General features: G+C 33.1%; 1 pseudogene; it reads left to right on the top strand.

Annotated features, from left to right (window-relative positions):
• Positions 1-13,130: 13,130 nt before the first annotated feature.
• On the top strand, positions 13,131-14,027 carry LOC106010257 (coiled-coil domain-containing protein 152 pseudogene; annotated as a pseudogene).
• Positions 14,028-14,712: the final 685 nt, after the last annotated feature.

The raw sequence follows: 14,712 nt of genomic DNA, 5'->3' as shown, positions 1-14,712 counted from the left end.
CCAGGAGCAGTGGGATGGTGGCTCAGAAGCCCCTTCCTCTGGGCCAGGAGTGCCAGGACAGGAGGTGCCCCCAAAGCCCTTTCCTCTGGGCTGGGAGCAGCCAGAGGTATGGTGTCCGGGAAGCCCCTTCCTCTGGACCAGGAGCAGTGGGACTGTGGCTCAGAAGCCCCTACCTCTGGGCCTGGAGAAGAGGGACTCAGTACCATGGTCTGGTGGTCCGGTGTCCTCTGCGTCTTTGTAGTATAGAATCTATCTATCTGTCTATCTATCTATCTATCTATCTATCTATCTATCTATCTATGGTAAGAACACCAAACATACATGCATTAATACAGATATACACAATTTTAAGATGCAGTACTTTTAAACACCGTCTAATTTCAAGCCAATTATTCTATCCATTGGATGAATTTCAACAAAAAGTTTGAGTAATTATGAATAATTAACACCAAAGCTATCTTATTTGATTTTAGAGCACATTCTATTTTTTGTCTAGTTTTTACCACATATTGCTGATGTCTGCCTCATTTTCATAGTGAGAGACTGAGGTGGCTGCCAAGACAAAGAAGAAGAGAAGTAACAGAAAGAAAATAGAATCTCTATAGTCTTACAAACAGCATTTATAGGCTGATCTTAACATTAGAATGAAATAATTACCTGCTGGGAATAGAAAGGAGTAATAAAACATGTCAGATGATAAATTTAAGTCACTACATCTCCTTTTAAGAGTATATATAGTCTGGTTTAGCTAGTTTAAATTTTTATGTAACTATTCAAAATTGAAGGGTAAATCAGCCTCTACTTACAACAAAATGCCATTTGAGAAAGTAGTCTGGAATTGAGCAGCAGACATCACATATTTCCAGGTTTACCACAAAGTTGAGGTATTTTCTCTTATCCTTATATGTAACTTCTCTTTGATTCACAAAAGTGACAGGGATTCACCAGTGCAAATATGAATGATAAAAATCTCTAGAAAAGTCACAACTCTTTTAATAATGGCAAGATTTAGTGAGAACCATGTTTTGGGAACTGCATTGTGTGAAATACATTATTTCATACTTACATCATCTTTCTGGATATGTTCCAGTTTAATGAAATGTATTTATTAAGAAGTTGAAGATTGTGAAGATTAAATCATTTCCACATTAGAAATTAAAACTTTCATCTGCTTGATTCAAACACCCAATTCCTTGACTCTTCATGTCCTCAAATACATCCTGTTTCAACTACAGATGCTTTTTTATAATAGGTTTTAAAATTCTCCTCAAATGTCTATTGTCTAGCCACACTTTCCAAATGTGTTGTTTCTCACTTCCATAAAGACAGGATATTTTAAAGGTTCACACAGACTTCACATATATTTTTTAGTTCAATAAATTAAACTCATCTTCTGTGTGTGTGTGTGTGCTTGTGTGTATGCCTTTGTGTGTATGTGTGTTTGTGTGTGTGGTGTACTGAGTTTTAAGCCAGTTTGTACAGGTGAGGCAAATGCCCTAACACTAATTTATATCCCTAGCCCTGTCTAAAAATTCTAAAAATTTGAAACAGTCTGGCTAAATTACTCAGGCTGGCCTCAAACTTGCAATCATCCTGCCTCAGTTTCTTGAGAAGTTGGGATTGCAGCTGTGCAACTTATTGCCCAGCTCTATCTTGTCCCTTTAATGAAGAGCTAGCTGGTGGTTACAAAGGCATTAAAACTGTATCCCACTTCCACACAATAAAGTTTGGAGCTAAGTTTAGAATCTAAATTTCCAACATCAATTAACAATATTCCAGTTAGTTTACTAATGAACAAAAATCATGAATATACATAAGTATAATAAACACAATATATCAATTAATAGGAAAACGATCATATAAAATCTATATTGAGAAGTGGATGACATGTCTTTCCTAAATATTTAAAAATACTTTATAGATTACAACATCAAGAGCCATGGCTAAAATAACAGTTTTATGCTTGAGGGAAGAAAGTGTGACCTAGCCTGCTTATGGCTACAGGAAAATAGTCCAAAGACACCCATTTAAGTGAGCCAAATGAATACCTTCGTTCCAGTTTACTCTGACATCCAGAGATCAAAATCTCAGCATGTCTCCAAACAGGCTGATATGCATTTTTGTACAGATTCACTTTTTAAAAATATCACAATAGTCCTATTCCCTTTGGTGAAAGGATAGTTTCCAATATGACCCAAAATAGAACTGGGAACAAAAATATAAGCACGGGGCAACAGGTACCTATATGAATCCATCTCCTTGTAGATCTTCTACTTGTGTCCCAATGTGAGTCTTGGTAAACAGTTTAGAAAGTATAGTGTTAAGGGACATGCAAGATGGCAGTGTGATGTCCAGCAGCACTTCTCAGGCTCTCCAAGACCTGGAATTGCAGCATCTGGAAAATACCCACTTAGCAAAGACAAAAGGAAGAAAAACTGGAAGAATCAAGAGACAGACAACAAGGACACCAGAAATCATAGAGAAACTGGCAAACCTGCAGACATCACAGAGAAAAGACCAAAGCAGACACATGCTAATCTCAGCTTCTTGGGTGGAGGATCTGCTTTCACAAACACAAGAGGGGTTCAACGGCCCCTGGGGTAAACAACAGACTGACAGCACTGTCCCCATGGAAAGCCCATGGAAAGTTTTGCAAACTGGAAATACACTGTAGAATTTCACTGTGAAAGTGATTTCTTCCACATGGTAGGCTGGAGTTAGAGAAGAAATCCAGTGCAGCATCTACCATAATTGGAAGTGTTGGATTAGGAGCCAATTTGGGAAGGGATTAATTGTCTAAGACTGAATTACTCTGGGGATCAGAAGTCACAAAACAACTGCACTTCAGTGTTTTTAGGGTCACCCTATAATAGTGCCTGGTTGAGGGATTGGTCACAGGGGACAGAAGGGCGTGTAGTCATAAATTCCTTGAGAAGTTTAAGCAGTGAAAAGCTCAAGTAAGAAAGACATCGTAGTGCAAATGAAAACAACGCTGAGATTCCATCTCACCCCAGAAAGAATGGCTGCTATCAAGAAATCAACCAATAACAAATGCTGGTGGGGTTGTGGGGAGAAAGGAACACTTCTTCATTGTTGATAGGAGTGTAGACTGGTGCAACCACTGGAAATCAGTATGGAGATACCTCAAAGAGCTAGGACTGGAAGTTCCATTTGACGCAACTATTTCCCTGCTGGGTATCTTTCCCAAAGCATTAAAAGAACCATACCACAGTGTTATATGTGCACCCATGTTCATAGTAGCACTGTTTACAATAGCTAAAGCTTGGAAACAGCCTAAATGCTCATCAACTGGAGACTGGATAAAGAAAATGTGTTTTTTTAAATAATTTTTTAAAATAAAGAATGAGAAACTAGAGACATTTATAGCTAAATGGATGCACATTGAGGCAATACTCTTAAGTGAAATAAATAGGACACACGTGTAAATACCAAATAGTTTCGCTGATGTGAGAAACTGAAAGTGTAAATAAGGACTAAAAGGTAAAATAGATAATGTGAAATAGGAAGAAAAGAGGCAAAGGAGAAGGGGAAGTGGGAGGGGTAAGAGAAAGGAAAGAAGGGAATGGAATTAATATGAGAAAAAGAAAAAATAGAAACAAAGTCTTTGTAAATAGGGAGGGATGGAAGGGTTGAAGGGAGGGCAGGAGAATGTGAAAAAAAATAAGAACCAAGATAGATTATGTAAAGATACAAATTTCCAATGATAAGTCTCATTATATTGTATACCTAAAACGTACCAATAAAATTAATTTTTTAAAAATTCGCAGAAAATAAAAAGACATAGTAGTCCTGTCCTCTTTGGTAAAAAGTTAGGCTGGTTGTATGTGGTTTTCTGAGGGGGCTGGGTCTGAACCTCGCCCCCACCCCACCCCGCGCCCCATTGCTGCTGCCTCCTTCCAGCAAAGAGCATGGTGATCTCTTTACTTTCCACATCCGTCCATGAGATGCGGGATATGCCTTGGCTTGGATAGTTCCTTGGGGCCTCTGGAGCAAGAGCAACACCTCAGCAGCCCAAAGGCCAAGAAGCTAGGTAGACAGAAGTGGTTGGGGCACACATAGGTGTACAAACGCGAAGAGTGTATGGAGTGAATACCGTCCGAAGGTGGGGAACTCACTGATGGCCCAGCTGGGCAGGAAAGGTGCAGCATACACACTAACAAGTGGGTGTAGAAACAAAATAGGAACTAGCACTGAATCACTGTTGCTCCGCCATCTCTGATGGATTCCAATGCTGCAGGCCCTGGAAAATGACCATTCACTCACACAAAAGGATTTTGGGGAGGGGGGATTTATTTCTCTTTTTGTTTGTTTTTTTGTTTTTAATCCATTTCTTTTGTTTGCTTTCACTTATTGTATAATTCATTTTTCTTCTTTTTCTTTTCTTAATCTTGTTTGTTCTTTTTTGTTAGTTTTACTTAATCATATTAATTTTCTTTATATTTTAACTGGATTCCTTATCTCAGTTTTCTCTCCTTCTCATTCACTTTTTCCTTCTTTTTCAATTTTTTCCTTTCCCCATCCCACCATCTTTACATGAAATTATTAAGCTATGTTGCACATAAAGCTGATGCTATGCTATTATTGCAGAATTCTTTTCTACTATTAATGGGGATATAGTTGTTATTCTAAGTCGTCATTTATGTCAATATTTGGTTTGTCTTTGTGTTTATACTATTATGTTATGCTATTATTGCTGAATTCTTTTCTATTATTAACAGGGATACAGTTGTTACTCTAATGTTTGGTGTGTCTTTGTGTTTATATTATTATTGCAGATCTTTTTTCTTTTGCTGTAGGTTATATAATATTGGCTCCTATTGATTCTTATTATATGTCAATACCCTGTTTGTCTTTGTTTGTATATTACTGCTGATTTCTTTGCTATTGCTAGTGGTGGTATTTGTTGCTATTAATTGGGTTTTTTAATATATGCCAATATCTGATTTATTCTTATCATGATTAATTTTCTCCTTTCTGTGTAGTGCTGGGAACCAAGCTCCCAAGAGAAAATTGGACACTAAGAAGACCCTCAAACATTATGCTCAGTAGTCTGTAGAGGGACACAAACACAAAAACATACCAAAATACGAGGAAACAAGGCAACAAAGTACCTCTTAAAAGCTTTAACTCCCCAAAAGCTGATTTCATGAATACAGAAGTGGAGGAAGGGGCCATTTTTGCTGTAGTTCAATGGCACCACACCTGCCTAGCAAGCATAAGGTCCTGAGTTCGATCCCTGATACCAGAAGAAAAAGACATGAAAATAAAATAAAATTTATTTACAAAAAGAAGTGAAGGAAAATATAGGAAAACAACTGAAAGAAATATTTGAAGACCTCAAAGTTGAAATATGAAATTTGTAAAATGTTAAGCAAGTTTAAAAGGGATTTTATTAAACAGATAAAGGATTTTATTAATAAAATATTCAACAAACTTAAGGAAAAATTAAACACTAAACTAATTAAGTTAAACAAGACTAGGCAAGATATGAACAACCATGTTAATAAAGAATTAGAACTTGTATAAAGGAAGCAACCAGAAATACAATATATTAAAAAATTTAGTAGAAAATATGAGTAGCTGATTTGAATACTATGAAGACAGACTATCAGATATTGAAGTTAATTGATGTAGTAGATCATAAACTCAATAATAAAAAATGATGAGGGAAATCTAGTTTTGATCAAAAAGCTGTGAGAGAACACATGAAAATATCATCAGATTTATAGAAATAAAGGAAAAAATTGGAAGATGATTCAGAAAATATAAAAAGTTATTCATTGAAATTACAGCAGAAAACTTTCCAAATCTAGATAAATAATTTAATATTCAAGTACATGAAGCATGTTGATCTCCAAATACCCATAATCAGAAAAGAATCTTTCCATGACTTATAATCAGTACTATAGAAATTTAACAAAAGAAGAAAATACTAGAAGCTGTTAAAAAACAATTACAAGAGGGCTGGGATGTAGCTCAGAGGCACAGCACCCACCTGGCAAATGTGAGGTCCTGAGTTTGAATCCCAGTACACACACAAAAAAGAACAACTACAAGACACCTCTAAAAGCAAGCCTATCAAAATTACAGCACACTTATCAACACAAACCCTAAAGGACAGAGTCTTTCTATGACAAAGAAATCTTAAAATAATACTCAAGAGAATCCTGGATTGAGACAGTGAGGTCACAAGCACGAATGAGTGCAAAGAAAGGTATGAATCTGGCTGGTAATGTAGTTAAACAAAGTGGGAAAAAAAACAATAAAGTAACCAGCACTGGAAAAATAATGGAATGACAGGAGTTAGTAAATACCTTACAGTAATAACTCTCAATACTAATGGTCATAGTTTCCCAATCAAAAGACACAGACTGACAGATTGAATCAAAAAACAAAATACAAACTTTATTGCCCATAGGAGACAGATCTAATCTACAAGGAATCTCAGAGACTAAAGATAAAAGGATGTAAAATGATACTCCATGACAGCAGAGCCAGAGAGCAACCAGAAGTAGCTACCTTATTTTCAGCAGACTTTAAGCCAAAACTTATCAGAAAAGAAAAAGATGGCCACTAAATACTGGGAAGTGGAAAAATTCAACAGAAGAGATAATAAATATCTATGCATCAAATTTTAATGCACCTGATTTTATGAAGTAAAAGCTACTGAACATAAAATGAGAAACAGATGCTAATACTATCATAGCAATGAATGTCAACATCCCACTCTCACAATTAGATCAACTAGACAAAAATAGCCATATATATATATATATATATATATATAGCATATATAAAAAGCCATATATATATATAGAGAGAGAGAGAGAGTTGAACCAAACCAATTGACAAATTGACTGAAATGTATCAAGAGTGTTTCATCCTTCAAGAACAGAATACATATTTATTTCTCCAGTACATGAGGCATTTTCCAAAACAATCCATGTCTTAATCCATGATACATTTTTAAATAAATACAAAATAATTAAAATAATCCCATGAATAATATAGGGCAACAGTGTAATGAAGCTAGAAATCAAAAGCAAAAGAAACCAGAGAAGCTAGAGAAACACATAAAGATTAAACTATACACTATTGAATAATTAAAAGATCATATAAGAAATTAGGAATATTTAACAGAAATTTCCAGAATAAAATGATAGTGAAAGGAGACCATGTCAAAACTTATGGGACACAATAAAAACAGTTCTAAGAGGGAAGTTTATAGCTCTGAATGCCCACAATAAAACAATTGTGAACCCAAATAAAAAAAACCCAATGAAACACCTCAAGTCCCTACAAAAATGAGAATGAGCCAAATTCAAAATTAATAGAAGAAAAAAATCATAAAAATCAAAGCAGAATTTATAAATCAATAGTTGTTTCTTTGAAAGAATAAACAAGGTTAAGAAAGATTTAGCAAAATTTCCAAAAAAGGAAAAAAGCCATACCAATATAGTTAGAAATGAAATAGATAAAATTATAACCAACACTGCCAAAATTTAGAGTATTGTAAGAAAATATTTTGCAAACTTATATTCTAATAAGTTGGAATACCTAGAAGAAGTGGAGAGATTACTAGACACGTATGAATTACCAAAATTGAGTCAAGAAGATATTAAAACTGAAAGTTGAACAATAACAGACAAAAAATAGAGGCATTATTAGGAGCTCTACCAAAAAGATAAGCCCAGGACCCAGTGGATTCATCACAGAATTCTATGAGACCCACAGGGAAGAGTTAATGTCAATGTTTTCAAACATTTTAATATAATTGAAAGAAGAGTTCCACCATACTCATTCCTGGAAGCTAGCAATGCCCCGATACCAAGAATGGAAAAAAATTTGATCAAAAAGAAAAAATATATAAGCCAATCTTTTCAATGAGCATAGATGTTACATTCTCAATATATTGGCAAAGAGAATGTAACAAATCATTATAAAGATCATACATCATATGAAATTGGCTTCATTCCAGTGGCAGAACATAAATCAATAAATGTACACATCACTTAAATGGAAGCAAGAAAATAATGAGATGTTCATGTCAATAGACACAGAAAAGCCTTTGATAAAACCAACATCTATTCATGATAAAAATCCTCAAAATAATCGATATATAAGGACATTATCTAATTCTGATAAAGCCATTTATGTCAAATTCAATACTAGTGTCATAGTAAATGGAAGAAAACAGAAAGCTTTTCCTCTAAAATCAGGAACAGGGCAAAAGTTTTCACTCTCATCACTCCTATTCAATACAGTACTCAAAATTTTAGTCTGAGTAACCAGGCAAGAGAACAAAATAAAATGGATACATGTAACAAAGGAAGAAGTCAAACTCTCCTTTTTTACAGAAGCCTCTAAAAGAGGATCCAAAAAGAAGATCCAAAAAAATTCTACCAAAAGACTGGTAGAACTAATAAACAATGTGAGCAAAGTAGCAGGATACAAAATCAACATGCAAATATCATGCATTCCTGTGAACCAACAATGAACTCACTGAGAAAGAAATTAGGGGAAAAAATCCCATTCACAATAGCTTCAAAAATTATGAAATACTTAGGAATGAACCTGACCAAGGAGGTGAAAGACTTCTATAATGAAAACTATAATACTCTGAAAAAGGATATTTAGGAGGACATCAGAAAAGTAAAAAAAAATAGTCCCTATGTCTAAATAGGCAGAACCAATATTGTCAAAATGACTGCATCAAAGCTGAAATACAGATTTACTGTGACCACAATCAAAATCCCAACAGCATTTCTATAGAAGCAGAAAGATAATCCTAGAATTTTTATAATCTAGAAGACTCAGAATAACAAAAGTAATCCTGGGCAACAAATGCAACCCAAGAGGTATTGCAATATTAGATTTCAAGTTATACTATTAAAAATACAGTGAGAATAACAGCAGGGTACCAGTACAGAAAGAGACATGCAGAGCAAGGGAACAAAATAGAGGTTTCAGAAACAACTCCAGGCATATTTAGCCATCTGATATTTGGCAAATGGGTCAAAATAAAATAAAACAAAACTCTTTAACAGGTGGTGCAGTGCTAATTGATTATCCCCATGCAGAAGATTGAATCTAGACCCACAGCTCTCACCTTGTCCTAAAATAAAATGAAATGAATTAAAGACCTAGATACTAAGCCAGAATCATTTAATCTGCTGAAAGATAAAATAGGTAAAACACTTGCAGACATAGATTCAGACAAGGACTCCCTGAACAGGACTCCAATTACACAAAGAATAATGGCAAGAGTCAACAAATGGGATTATATTTAATTAGAAAGCTTCTGCACAGCAAAGGATATATATATATATATATATACACACACATATATATATACACACATATATATATACATACATATATATATATACATATATATACACATATATATATACATATACATATATAAGCTAAAAAGTTAGACTCTCCCAAAATAAAAGACTCAATAAAAAATGGGCAATTGAAATGAATAGACACTTCTTAGAAGAAATACAAATGGCCAATCAGTACTTAAAAATCTCTTCAGCAGCTTTGGCCATTAGAGAAATGAAAATCAAAACAATACTGTTATTCCATCTTCCTTCAGAAAGAATGCCTGCCATCAAAAAGTCAAAAATCAACAAGTGTTGGGAAGGATGAAAGGAAAAAACCTTCCATTGTTGTTGGGAATGTATACTAGTACAACTAGTGAAGTATGATAATCAGGAGAGAAATTGCTTAAAAATCTAAAAATAGGGATTCTATTCAACCCAGCTATTCTCCTTCTGGGTATCTTCCTCATGGAGATAGAAATATCATATTATAGTGACACATGCACAATTCATATTTATAGCACCAAAATTCATAAAGCTAAACCTTGCAAGTTGACTATATGTCCATCAACAGATGAATTGATAAAGAACATGTATTATACACACACAATGTAATACTAGGCCATAAATAAGGATAAATTTGAGCCATTTGTAGGAAAATTGATGTACCATGAGATCATAATTCTAAGTGAAATTCATAAGACACAGGTTAAATATTGCGTGATTTCTCTTATATGAGAAATTTAAAGTATAAGTAATTTTAAGTCCAAAATAAAAGATTGAAAATAGAAAACAGAGAAGTAAACCCTTTGCAAATGTGGAATGGATCTAGAGGTAGAGCGGTGAGAGAATAAAGGGAGAGGGGAGAGAGGGGAGAATTAAGATGCAATGTGTTTATATATCAACTCCCAGCAATTAAAGTATTCATTGTGTATCACAAATGTGTAAGTAATAAAATTTTTTTAAGATAGTATAGTGCTGAATTGTGCTGCTATGAACATGGGTGCACATATATCATTGTGGTATGATTCTTTTAATTCTTTAGGGAAGATCCCCAGCAGGAAATAGCTGGGTCAAATGGGACTTCCAGTCCTTTGAGGTATCTCCATACTGATTTCCACAGTGGTTGCACCAGTCTGCACTCCCACCAGCAGTGGAGCAGGGTTCCTCTTTCCCCACAGCCTCATCAGCATTTGCTATTGGTGGATTTCATGATGGCAGTCATTCTTTCTGGGGTGAAGTGGAATCTCAATGTTGTTTTCATTTGCATCTCTTGAATGACCAGTGATGTTGAAAGGTACCAAGGAGAAGGGAAAATGGGAGGGGTAGTGAAAAAGAAAGAAAGTAATAGAATTAATATGAGAAAAAGAAAAAATGGAAATAGTCTTTGAAGATAGGGAGGGGTGGAGGGATTGAAGGGAGGGCAGGGGAATGGAGAAAAATAAGAACCAAGATGGATTATGTAAAGGTGCAAATTTCCAATGATGAATGTGATTATATAGCATACCTTAAATGTACCAGTATAATTAATTAAAAAAAGAAAGTATAGCGTTGAAAAAATTACATTGATTATTTGATATTGTTTTCTAGTACTTTTTGATTATTAAGTTACTTTAAATTCTTGTTGGAAATTATATGATAGTTAAACAATATATAAAATAATCAGAAAATCATTAAGTACTTCTTAAAAATAACATAATAGTTATAAAGTGAAGCCTAATTTCTAGAATAGTGTATTATGATAAAATTTCTACATGACATGTGTAATAGGTGATTGGTGACTGAATACGTTCTTTCAAACTATAGGCTATAGATACAGATACAGATACAGATACAGATGTTTATAAATACAGATTTGAATATGATTCTATACTTTAATAGTTCCATGGAAGATGAAAGATTTTAATACATTCCATTGGTTCAATTCTAAAGTGGTGATCATAATCATAATTGCTTCTTTCTTTCCCCTCATATACATACTAATAGTTGATCCTGATTTATGGTAAATAACAATCTGAATATTTCTGTGCATTTTCCATTTATTATTGTTATTGAAAAAATCAGCAACAATTCACAGTCCCTCTCAAAGAAAGTATATTATAAATATGTATTTCTCTATTAAAAACACAGCTGCTAATAGTTTTAGAGAATATTTTACAAGAAACTTCATTATATTTAAAAGCTCAGATACCTTAGAATATCAGCTTGATATATTTAATACTAAGCATTTCATTCTCCTTTAAATTAAATCTTTTGTGGTAAATAAAAAGGAGAGGAAAATTATACATATTAGTTTTTATGTAGCCTAGTTAGCAATCATTTTTGTGAATTTTTTTCATGGATGGCTGTTTGGAATAATGTGGGGATAAAACTATTGATATCTACTGAGGAAATGGGTAAATAGATCAAATTTTATATAGTTATGTCTTCTATATTTATGAATGTCAATATTAAAATATAATGCCTTATATGCTGAACTTATTTTAGCATGAATGAAAAAAGAGGCTGGCATTCATGAAATGTCTATTTAAAATTATGTCAGGCTAACATATCACAGATAAATGCAGGAACATTTAGTTACTAAGATGTTTTTCTTTTACACATAATATAGTTAAAGAAATCTTTGTAGTCTTGCAGTAAAGCATGATAAATATTTGGCATTTTCAGTGTATAAGCTGATAAAATTACTTGCACACTAGAAAACAATAATTTAAATTCTTAAAAACAAACCTTCAATTAAGGAATTAAAACTAACAAGTTTTAATAATAAGCAGAAAAAGTGTGGATGGCAAAGTGAAATGTATGGCTGAGGAAATATTAAATTTGTAGATAAATTATTTAGGGAAAGAAAAATAATAAAAATTAAGATAAATTTAAAATTGAATGGAGTTAATTTTAATAAGAATAAAGTTTGATGCATATTTAAAGTCTTCATTCTTTTTTTTCTAAATAAATCCCTAATTGGAATTTTTTCTTTAATTTTAACATTCTGAAACTTAAGGAAAAAAATCTACTGAAATATTTTAAAGCACATGTCCAGGAAAAAACTACGACTCTTTGTGAACAACTAACATTTATTAAAGATTATCATTATTTGGTAATAATTTGTATTTTAAATGAAAAATGTCTGCCTTTAATATTTTCCTTCCCATTTTTAACATTCTTATTCCTTTATTCAAATTAAAGGAAGAAAATGTGTATAGTTTCATGTATTTGAATGTCGCGCATGTTTTGCATGAACAATTAATAATCAAACATTTTACTTTGGCTTTTATGCGAAGTAAATTATTTAGACAAACTTGATAAAATACAATTCAAAAGTAAGTGGAGTGTAATATATCATTTGTTACATGAATATATTTCAATATTTGAAGGATTTTGTGCTGCTACAATAATATTTAGAAAATATGTACATGAAAGCACAGAAATATCAAAACTGGGAATGTAACTCATGGGTAATATGCTTTGTCTGTATATGATTTCCAAAACTGAAGAGAAAGACAGAAAGACCTAGAGATGCATAGAATTCTTATGTTTGATGCCAAAAGCTTGATCCATCAAAAAGGAAACTTAATAAACCATACCTCATCAAAATTAAAATAGTTTGCTTTATAAAAGACTCTAGAAGTTAGAAAGAGAAGCTATGCACTTTGAGTAAATGCTTGCAAACTGTATAGTCAACAAGTTCTACTATCTAAAGTATAATAATAAAAAGAGAATTGAGGCAGGGGAGACTTTGAGGAACCAGGAACAATAACAAGTCCTAGGTCCCTACCTCTGAATTAAACTTAGGCCCCTATGGACACCAGGATGCGGTGGAGAGAGGCTGGAGCCCCAGGCTTCGGCCTGGAGAACTCGTGGGAGGTGATGAGGAAAGGATGCAAAGAGATGAGAATTTTATTGTATTTATCAAGTTCAAGCATGGATCAAAGTAGCGAAGGATCCACAAAAAAGACTAGCAGTGTGAATATTGACAAATTTATAAAGGACTTTTCACAGATAGAAAAGAAAATGATAGAAACCAGTGGAAAGAATAACATACTGGAAATTCAGTTGGAAAAGAGTACCTCTTTATTAATAGTAATGCAAACAAAGGAAGCCTCAAATAAAAAAAAAATGTTCTGCTCTTCATGATATGATAAAAGGACTACAACAGACCATTGAATATCAACACAATTTGAGAGGTGAAAATGAACAACGAAAAAGAAAGGCTGATATGACTAGTTAAAAGCTGAAATCTCACAAACAGGACTATAAGATTAATATTGCCAAACGTGTACATGAAATGAAAATCAAAGAGGAAGAACATAAGATAGAAATAAGCAAATTTTATCAAGATATGCAGAAAAAAGTTGAATTAAATGAAGAAAAGCACAAAGATCTAATAAAGAAAAAGGAGATGGAAATCTCAGAATTAAATGCAAAGTTAAAAACTCAAGAAAAAGGCAAAATGAAATAATCAAATCGCAGCTGGAGTTTGATGCTAAACTAGCAAGAGTTCAGACTAAATCAAAACCATATTCAGATGCCACTATTTCTCCACAGAATATCTACAGAACGAAGCGTCAACATCTTCAAGAAGAAAAAAACAAAGAGATTGCAATTCTTCATAACACCATTCACAATTTGGAGCAGTGCCTTTCTATTGGCAAAGATTCTCACTTTAAACCACGATGATTTTAAGTATAACAGTAAATTCATTAATTACTATTTACTCTTTTTAAAAGCAAGTGAAAAATTTGCTTCCATTTTCAACATAAGTATACTGCCTAAATAGCCTAAATAATAAATGAGACAGCTTTAAAAAAATAGTAAAAAGAAAAGAAGGAGGGAGAGGAAGAAAGAATGGAAGGTAAGGAGAGAGGGAAATCCAATTAGAAAATAGGAAAATGTCATGAGCAGACATTTCAGTGAAGAGAAAATACATATGAAAATCATATACAAATATATGCTAATAAGATGGTACAATTAGAGCTAATAAAATTCAAATTAAATCCACAATGAGATATCATTACATCTTTCAGAAAGGCTAAAATATAGTGGTAACACTAAATACTGGCAAGAATCCTTACTGATGGAGATGTAATACACATTCCAACCACTCTTAAAACCAGTATAATAATTTTGTATTAAACTAAACATGTATTAACATGTATTAAATGCAACACTATTGGCATTGTTGACTATCAATAGCAGAAAAATAAATGTTTACTCTCACCCCAAACCTGTATATAGAAGGTCATAGGAGCTGCAATTTTAATAGGTAAAAACTTCATGAAACCAATCTTCATGTGTTTCAACAAATAAATGCTTTAACAAATAAAAAACTGGTAAGTCCATACAAATGGAATACTACTATCAA

The sequence above is a fragment of the Heterocephalus glaber genome, unplaced genomic scaffold, assembly GCF_053883595.1.
Source record: "Heterocephalus glaber isolate CG9 unplaced genomic scaffold, H.glaber_assembly_v1.0 deba00001586, whole genome shotgun sequence".
Lineage (NCBI taxonomy): Eukaryota > Metazoa > Chordata > Mammalia > Rodentia > Bathyergidae > Heterocephalus > Heterocephalus glaber.
The sequence above is the reverse complement of the archived record's forward strand: the minus strand, read 5'-3'. Positions and strand labels throughout refer to the sequence as shown.